A 10,107-nucleotide genomic window follows, 5' to 3' on the forward strand; every position below is an offset into this window, starting at 1 on the left:
TGTGACTTTGGGTAAGTCACTTCACTTCTCTGGGCCTCAGTTACCTCATCAGTAAAATCAATCAATCAATCAATCAATCAATCAATCAATCATATTTATTGAGTGCTTACTATGTGCAGAGTACTGTACTAAGCTCTTGGGAAGTACAAATTGACATCACATAGAGACAGTCCCTACCCAACAGTGGGCTCACAGTCTAAAAGGGGGAGACAGAGAACAGAACCAAACATACCAACAAAATAAAATAAATAGGATAGAAATGTACAAGTAAAATAAATAAATAAATAAATAGAGTAATAAATATGTACAACCATATATACATATATACAGGTGCTGTGGGGAAGGGAAGGAGGTAAGATGGGGGGATGGAGAGGGGGACGAGGGGGAGAGGAGGGAAGGGGCTCAGTCTGGGAAGGCCTCCTGGAGGAGGTGAGCTCTCAGCAGGGCCTTGAAGGGAGGAAGAGAGCTAGCTTGGCGGATGGGCAGAGGGAGGGCATTCCAGGCCCCGGAGGATGACGTGGGCCGGGGGTCGATGGCGGGACAGGCGAGAGCGAGGTACAGTGAGGAGATTAGCAGTGGAGGAGCGGAGGGTGCGGGCTGGGCAGTAGAAGGAGAGAAGGGAGGTGAGGTAGGAGGGGGCGAGGTGATGGACAGCCTTGAAGCCCAGGGTGAGGAGTTTCTGCCTGATGTGCAGATTGATCGGTAGCCATTGGAGGTTTTTGAGGAGGGGAGTAATATGCCCAGAGCGTTTCTGGACAAAGATAATCCGGGCAGCAGCATGAAGTATGGATTGAAGTGGAGAGAGACACGAGGATGGGAGATCAGAGAGAAGGCTAGTGCAGTAGTCCAGATGGGATAGGATGAGAGCTTGAATGAGCAGGGTAGCGGTTTGGATGGAGAGGAAAGGGTGGATCTTGGCAATGTTGCGGAGCTGAGACCGGCAGGTTTTGGTGACGGCTTGGATGTGGGGGGTGAATGAGAGAGCGGAGTCGAGGATGACACCAAGGTTGCGGGCTTGTGAGACGGGAAGGATGGCAGTGCCGTCAACAGAGATGGGAAAGTCAGGGAGAGGACAAGGTTTGGGAGGGAAGACAAGGAGCTCAGTCTTCGACATGTTGAGCTTTAGGTGGCGGGTGGACATCCAGATGGAGATGTCCTGAAGGCAGGAGGAGATGCGAGCACGGAGAGAGGGGGAGAGAGCAGGGGCAGAGATGTAGATCTGGGTGTCATCAGCGTAGAGATGATAGTTGAAGCCGTGGGAGCGAATGAGGTCACCAAGGGAGTGAGTGGGGATTAAAATGGGGATTAAAATCGTGTGAGCCCCCTGTGGGACAACCTGATCACCTTGTAACCTTCCCAGTGCTTAGAACAGTGCTTGGCACATAGCAAGCACTTAACAAATACCAACATTATTATTATTATTATACACATTTTCACCATCCCACTACAGCACTCAAGTGTACTGGCATAGCGGATAGAGCATGGGCATGGGAATGAGAAGGTCATGGGTTCTAATCCCAGCTCTGCCACTGGTCTGCTGTGTGACCTTGGGCAAGTCACTTGCCTTCTCTATGCCTCAGTTACCTCATCTGTAAAATGAGGATGAAGACTGTGAGCCCCACTTGGGACAACCTGATTATCTTATATCTACCCCAGCTCTTAGAGCAGTGCTAGGCACACAGTTAGCGCTTAACAAATGCTATTATTATTATTATAATGTACATGAATATTTGCTTCCCTTAACTGAAATTCATTTTAATGTCCATCGTTAAACTCCTTGTGGGCAGGGACTCTGTCTACCAGCTGTATTATACTATCCCAAGCACAAAACACAGCATTGTGCGCAAAGTATGTGCTCAGCAAATACAATTGATTGATTCACTCCATCAGTAGGTGAGGACTCTAAAATTTGCACATTATTTGGACCATAGTACATTTACCAATGAATTTCAAAGATACCATGGGAATATAGTTTTTTTTTCTTCCTACACTGGCATCTTGCAGTATTAAAATTTGGAAGAGAACATGAAAGCCTAAATGTTTTCCTTAATTCTGCAATTCTTGATAACAATTTTTGGGAATATATGAAATTTAATTAATTTTAATGAGTCTAGCATAAGAACATGCAAGCTGTTACATATTCTTGGATTTGTAATTGATTAACACTTATATGCTTTGGAAATTACTTTGATCCTTTCACTATGGGTGGTCCATATGGCTCCATTCTGTGTTCCCTCTCTACAGTCACTCTTGGAGAGCCTATCTGCTTGCCTGGCTTCAGCTACCATCCCTTTTCTGATGATTCACAAACCTTCCTCTCGGCCATCAACCTCGCTCCCTTTTATTCAATTCCATATTTCCTTTTGTCTTCATGATATCCCAAGGTAGGTGGTCTGAAAGGAAAACAAACAGGATATGCAAAAGTTCTCAAACTTCCAAAACACCTTGGTGTGTTTGAGCTCTCACACTCAATTAACTGCTCTATACTGACACATTTTCCTTCAAACCCCTTCTCCTCTCCACTCCTCCCTATCTATTTGAACAGCTAATTCAAGCATTGGTGATATTGAGTTTTAAGTATTGACTCAGCTCCCCTGTCTCCTGCCTCTCTCCGTTTGGGGCCATACCCCACATTATTGCCCAAGTTATCTCAGCAGATTGTTCTCCACTCCTGCAGAGTTTTTAATGACTGTCCACGTCCTCTCTTTTCAAATAAAAACTTCATAACCCTGCTTTCAAGACACTCCAGTCTCAAAGCTAAATGCCCATCTCTTCAAGCATGCACTTCTTGATTAGATCCCAACACACAAAGTTATATGGACGGAACAGCCTTCCCTAGCACTTATAAATGTATACCCATCTTCGTGATGCACACATATAATAATAATAATAATGATACCATTTATTAAGTGCTTACTATATGCAAAGATCTGTTCTAAGCGCTGGGGAGGCTACAAGGTGATGGGGTTGTCCCACGGTGGCTCACAGTCTTAATCCCTATATTACAGATGCGGGAACTGAGGCCCAAAGAATAATAATAATAATAATGGCATTTATTAAGTGCTTACTATGTGCAAAGCACTGTTCTAAGCGCTGGGGAGGTTACAAGGTTATCAGGTTGTCCCACGTGGGGCTCACAGTCTTAAACCCCATTTTACAGATGAGGTAACTGAGGCCCAGAGAAGTGAAGTGACTTGCCCAAAGTCACACAGCTGACAAGTGGCGGAGCTGGGATTTGAACCCATGACCTCTGATTCCAAAGCCCGGGGTCATTCCACTGAGCCACGCTGCTTCTCTGCTGCTTCTTATCTGCAATATTACATATAAAATGCAGTATTGCCATATGTGTTTGATGAGGATGTGAAAGAGGATAAATGTGTGTGTGTATATATATATATATATATATATATATATATATATATATCGTCTTATGCCGTCGAGTCGTTTTTGATCCATACTGACACCACAGACACATCTCTCCCAGAATGCCCCACTCTCCATCTACAATCATTCTGGTTGTGTATCCATAGAATTTTCTTGTTAAAAATACAGAATGGTTTACCATTGCTGCCTTCTGAGCAGTAAACTCAGTCCCCGCCCTCGACTCCCTCCCATGCCACTGCTGCCCAGCATGAGTGAGTTTTGTCCTGTAGCAGATTGCCTTCTACTCGCTATCCACCGCCCGTGGTAGGAATGGAATGGGTAGGCCTCTGCTTGACTTTCCCTCCTGCAGCCGAGACTGGTAGAGGACTGGAAACTCCCCAGATGCGACCCTGAGAGGGACTGTACATACATACAAACTATACATTCAGTAGTTATATAGCTTAATTTATTCATTCATTCAATCATATTTATTGAGCGCTTACTGTAGGCAGAGCACTGTACTAAGCACTTGGGAAGTACAATTTGGCAACATATTGAGGCAGTCCCTACACAACAGCGGGCTCACGGTCTAGAAGGGGGAGACAGGCAACAAAACAAAACATATTAACAAAATAAAATAAATAGAATAAATATGTTCAAATAAAATAAATTGAGTAATAAATACGTACAAACATATATACATATATACAGGTGCTGTGGGAAGGGGAAGGAGGTAAGGCGGGGGGATGGGGAGGGGGAAGAGGAAGGAGGGGGCTCAGTCTGGGAAGGCCTCCTGGAGGAGGTGAGCTCTCCATTTCATACTGACATATTTGTTCTACTTCCTACCTAATCTTTTTTTGCATGTTGTACCTGGGACTGTAGGTTTCTTACTGACCTTTTCAGGCATAGATGCATTTATGAATGAATTGTGTATTTAGTGGTGACTTTACCAAATTAGGAAGGACAACTATATATGTATATGCGATCTCTATTTTTCCTACACTAGCTGTAAATCTTTTATATGTTTGTGTTGGGTAGGATCCACCTTACAAAAATATTTAGAATGAGAAGCTTGAATAGCACTTCCTAGAAGGAGGCATTCAAAAGGAACAAAAGAGGTACCTTATCTGGCTGAAAGGTGAATTCTGGTTACTGATGATTAACCAGGTATTTTAACAAATGATATCTCAATTAGAGATTCAATGGAAAATAATGCAAAAAAGTACATGTAAATGGAGATTGAAAGCTGCAAAATAAGGTTTATACCCTAAAATATTATAAAGAGATTACCAGCCACCACTGCCGTGACTCCTGGAGGAGGTGAGCTCTCCATTTCATACTGACATATTTGTTCTACTTCCTACCTAATCTTTTTTTGCACGTTGTTCCTGGGACTGTAGGTTTCTTACTGACCTTTTCAGGCATAGATGCATTTATGAATGAATTGTGTATTTAGTGGTGACTTTACCAAATTAGGAAGGACAACTATATATGTATATGCGATCTCTATTTTTCCTACACTAGCTGTAAATCTTTTATATGTTTGTGTTGCGTAGGAGCCACCTTACAAAAATACTTAGAATGAGAAGCTTGAATAGCCTTTCCTAGAACGAGGCATTCAAAAGGAATAAAAGAGGTACGTTATCTGGCTGAAAGGTGAATTCTGGTTACTGATGATTAACCAGGTATTTTAACAAATGATATGTCAATTAGAGATTCAATTGAAAATAATGCAAAAAAGTAAATGTAAATGGAGATTGAAAGCTGCAAAATAAGGTTTATACCCTAAAATATTCTAAAGGGATTACCAGCCACCACTGCCGTGACTCAGCTTCCCATCAGTTTAAAGTAATCTCCTCACTTCACAGCATCAAATAAGAAAAGCAGAGAAAGGAGTCTTTCTCTGCCCCTACCAAGAGACCTCAGAGGATTTAATTCCACCCAGCACCATGCCCTTACTGTGATACAAAAATGCATACTTTTTCCTTTTCTTCTTTGTAATAGCCTTACCAAGATTCAATAGGACCTTTTAGATATTTTAAACACAAACAGCTGTCACCAAAAACTGACATAATATAGCACAATCTAGCAGTGGGTCTTTTCCATTAGATTGTATGTATAATCTTTAACACTTTTCCAAATACTTAGTACAGATGTTGCACTCAGTAAGAGTTCGAGAAATACCATTACTGTTAAGTAAACACGATGAGGGAGTTAAAACCTTATTTTCTGTCTCTTCCAAATTGTAAGGTAATATGTTTACCTATGGGATGACAAATAATTCATCTTCCATTTATCTTCCCTTTTCTTAGTAAAATAGAAGTATGGATTCAGTGCTTAAAATAATCAAACAAAACATGAGGTATGTTACCAATTTAAATTCATCAAGCTAATTTGAGGAATGAATTGTCTAAAATGAATCTGACTAGACCCGAGATCTGGTTAGAGCTTGTTATGGAGACTTGCTTTCTCGGTGTTAGTCAATACACACCCACATCCTCTTAGCCCCTTCTCTTTTTTAGATTTTCAATTACTCATCCAGCAGCACACTCTCTAAGACCTAATGCCCAGAGCCTGAAGAGTCATTTATATAATGAATCTCAGAATGAATGTAATCTGTTAGGGGGTGAAGCCAACTGAAATTGAATCTAACAAGGAGGATCAGGACAGAAAATAAATTCCTAATATTTTGGTGATCTAGATCTCTATGGATTCATTTTTATAATGCCCCAGTGAAGCATAAAACACAGCAAAGATAAATACTATGGGCTGAAGGAGTAAATTGAAAACAATCTGAAGTATTTAAAAAATTGTCACTGCTGTCTCCTTTCATCACTTCTGCAACATATTGAAGGGTTGATAACAGAGTAGGTACTTGAACTGTCAATACAGCAAGCAGCTCATTGTAGGAGGCCTTTAATATGAGCTATTTGTCTCCTTTCCTTTGAAGGAGAGTGAATATCATACATCTAGTATGTGAAAGATGACTTTCCTAGAATCATATTTATTCTTGAAGCCCTCGTTACTTTTTTTCCTGTAAAGAGATGTGATGGAAAGCAGGGCTTTGATCAACTCCACTTGGCCACATTCATTATATTTATCAGGAGTTACTCTGAGACAGGTGATACTAATGTATTTTGAAAAAAAAATCAGTCTTTCCCTTTGATTAACACTTAGTGCTTTCTCCCCAGAAAGAACTCAGTACCGTTAGATTGGATGAACTCATCTTCCTTCCCAAATATTCTCCTCTCCTCAAATTTCCCAGAACTAGTAGCATCAGATCCTCCCTGTCCAACATGCTTGCAACCTTGGTATTACCTTTCACTCAACTTTCTCCTTCAACCTGCATACTGACTCTCCCATACTCCCATAATGCTTATGTTGATATCTTTATAATCTTTTGCCTCCCCTACCCGTAATTTATTTTAATATCTGTGTCCTCAACTAGGGCAGAGAATATATTTTTAGCAATCTCCCAAGTGCTTAGTAAAGTGTTGTGACACAGTAAGCACTCAAGAAATACTATTGATTAATTGATTGATGAGTGGCATTACAACTAGTGTTAAATATTACAAAACGTTTCTTTCCATTTTCTTTTTCTCCATATTTTAACTCTAAGCTTTTTCTGTAGTCATTAAAATAACTTTTTCTGGTAAACCATAGATTCTTTCATAGAAACCATGAAGAGGACTGTCAAATGGAATTACGAGGAGATGAACCTATGTTCTTAGTTCAGTTCCCTGAAAAAAATCCCATCTAGATTTCTCATCCCTAACTGAGATTAAATATGGCAAGAACAGATACTCTCTGTCCACCCAAGGGTATGTGCCTAACTTTTCTACATTATGCCTAATTTCTCTACCTAACTTAGGAAAGTCACTAACAATCAATCTCCTAAGCAGGAGACCTTGAAATAAATGCCTATTTTTCAAATGACACCCCACACATCCATTTTCCATCATACTTTCCATTGTGCATCCTCACAAATGTTTTCTCCTACTGCCCAATAGAAACACTTAAGTCTAAGCTTTGGACAACTGCCGCCTTTCTCAGTGAGATCCGTACCCATGTAAAAAATGTCATTGTTCAGGGAATTGATAAGAATATTAAACACAATTACAATATCAGCCCTTCTTAGTTTTTTAAAATAATATTTCTTAAGCAGATACTATGTTCCAGGTACTGTAATAAGTGATTGGGTAGATACAAGATAAGCAGGTTGGACACATCCATGTCCCACGTGGGGCTCTCTGCCTTTATCTCCATTTGACAGATGAGGTAACTGAGGCACAGAAAGGTAAGTGACTTGCCCAGGGTCAGACAGCAGACAACTAGTGGAGTCAGGATTACAAGCCAGGATTCCCAGGCCCATCAGGCCACTCTGCTTCTCTTTATTCTCAAAATAATGCGATCTCACATACTAGTATCATTGGATCAGCTATTGATGCGGACATTGGGCAGGTCTTTGTACCTTTTCCTCTGGCCATCACTAGTGAGTGGCTTAGTGGAAAGAGCCCAGGCTTGGGGGTCAGAGGTCGTGGGTTCCAATCCTGGCTCTGAACAAGTCACTTAACATCTCCGTGCCTCCGTTACCTCATCTGTAAAATAAGGATTAAGTCTGGGAGCCCTGCATGGGACAACCTGATTACTTCCACCCCAGCACTTAGAACAGTGGTTGACACATAATAAGCCCTTAACAAATACTATTATTATTATTATTGTTATTATTATTATTATTATTATTATTATTATTATTGTTGTTGTTGTTGTTGTTACATACTCCAGGGCTAAGATTTATCCACTCCAGATCAGTTTGGGCATCTATTTACCTTCATCGTGGCCAGATGGGTAGAACCTTACCTCATATAGCCGCAGAGATTTTATCATTATGGTTTTCTAGCCTTTAATTCTACAACTCCCTGTTTAGGATGAGCTCTTTCCATTAAATGTCAGCTATTCACTTCAGACACACAGCCAAGCTGTTTGATATGCTGTCCTATGGGATCCATACCAATTTCTAAAATCAGTCAATCCATCACATTTATTGAGCACTTACTGTGTGCAGAGCTCTGTGCTAAGCATTTGGGATAATACAATATAATAAAATTGGTAGGAATGTTCCTTTCGTACGTGATGCTTACAGTTTAGAGGAGGGGACAGACATTATGACAACAGCAGCAAGATAAACACTGATCTTTAACTTCAAGGTAACACTTCTTTTCTTTCAGAACTGGTCCTCCAGCTAATCATGCTGATGTGATGAGTGTTGCCATCAACAATACCATATTTCAAGAGAACCTGCTGCCTCTGAAGAATATTACAAAAATATAATGGCGGTGTTTGTTAGGTGCTTACTATATGTCAAGTACTGTAATAAGTGTGAAGGTAGAATGATGACTGAGCCTTAGGCCTGAAGCTTAATTACTAAAAGCCTGCACTAGGAAATGAATTCTAGGACGAGTGGTTTGTAGAGTATCACTCGGATTCTCTCCATTGCTCCAGGCATGTTCCTAGCAGGACAGAGTGCAAAGCGCTTAGTACAGTGCTCTGCACACAGTAGGTGCTCAATAAATACGATTGAATGAATAAGTAAATAGGTAAATAGAAAGGTTGGGGCCAGACCATTGTATGTGTGGGGGGGAAGGTGGGGAGGGGGAAAGGTGGGTTTTTGAATTCATAGAGTCCATTCATGGCTGAAACGCCCACCACTTATTGCTGTCTCTGCAATTTTTACAAGCACTTACCTTCATTCATTCATTCAAGCATATTTATTGAGTACTTACTGTTTGCAAAACCCTGTACTAAGCTCTTGAGAGAGTACAATATAACAAAAGACACATTTCTGCCCACAGCGAGCTTACAGTCTAGGGGGGAGACAGACGTTCATATAAATAAATGAATAAATGACTAAATAAATAAATTACAGATATATACAGTTATATACATATGTACTGCAGGGATGGGAAGGAGGATGAATGAAGGAGCAAATAAGAGTGGCAAAGAAGGGAGTGGGGGAAGAGGAGAGGAGGGCTTAGTCAGGGAAGGCTTCTCGGAGGAGATGTGCCTTCAATAAGGTTTTGAAGTGGGGCAGAAAAATTGTGTCTGATATGAGGAGGGAGAGCATTACAGGCCAGAGGCAGGATGCGGGTGAGAGGTCAGAGGTGAGATAGATGAGATTGAGGCACAGTGAGAAGGTTAGCATTAGAGGAATGAAGCACACAGTCTCAGTTGCAGTAGGAGAGTAGCGATGTGAGGTAGGAGGGGGCAAGGTGATTAAGAAGGTGGAGAAGCAGCATGGCTCAGTGGAAAGAACACGGGCTCTGGAGTCAGAGATCATGGGTTCAAATCCCAGCTCCACCCATTGTCAGCTGTGTGACTTTGGGCAAGTCACTTAACTTCTCTGGGCCTCAGTTCCCTCATCTGTAAAATGAGGATTAAGACTGTGAGCCCCATGTGGGACATCCTGATCACTTTGTAACCTCCCCAGCGCTTAGAACAGTGCTTTGCACATAGTAAGCGCTTAATAAATGCCATTATCATTATTGTTATTAAGTGCTTTAAAGCCATTGGTGAGGAATTTTCGTTTGATGTGGAGGTAGATGGGCAACGACTGGAGTTTCTTGAGGAGTGGGGAAACATGGTTTGAACATTTTTGAAGGAAAATGATTCAAGCAGCAGAATGGAGTATGGACTGGTGTGGGGAGAGATAGGAGTCTTCTAGACTGTGAGCCCACTGTTGGGTAG

The 10,107-nt window shown here is 41.3% G+C and overlaps 1 non-coding gene across 1 annotated transcript; it reads right to left on the minus strand.

Annotated features, from left to right (window-relative positions):
- Nucleotides 1–3,645: 3,645 nt before the first annotated feature.
- LOC119935677 lies at nt 3,646–3,783 on the minus strand. The gene has a single exon (XR_005453410.1). It is a non-coding gene; the product is annotated as a small nucleolar RNA SNORA7 (small nucleolar RNA).
- Between the last annotated feature and the right edge of the window lie 6,324 nt (nt 3,784–10,107).

Source organism: Tachyglossus aculeatus, chromosome 1 (genome assembly GCF_015852505.1).
Source record: "Tachyglossus aculeatus isolate mTacAcu1 chromosome 1, mTacAcu1.pri, whole genome shotgun sequence".
Lineage (NCBI taxonomy): Eukaryota > Metazoa > Chordata > Mammalia > Monotremata > Tachyglossidae > Tachyglossus > Tachyglossus aculeatus.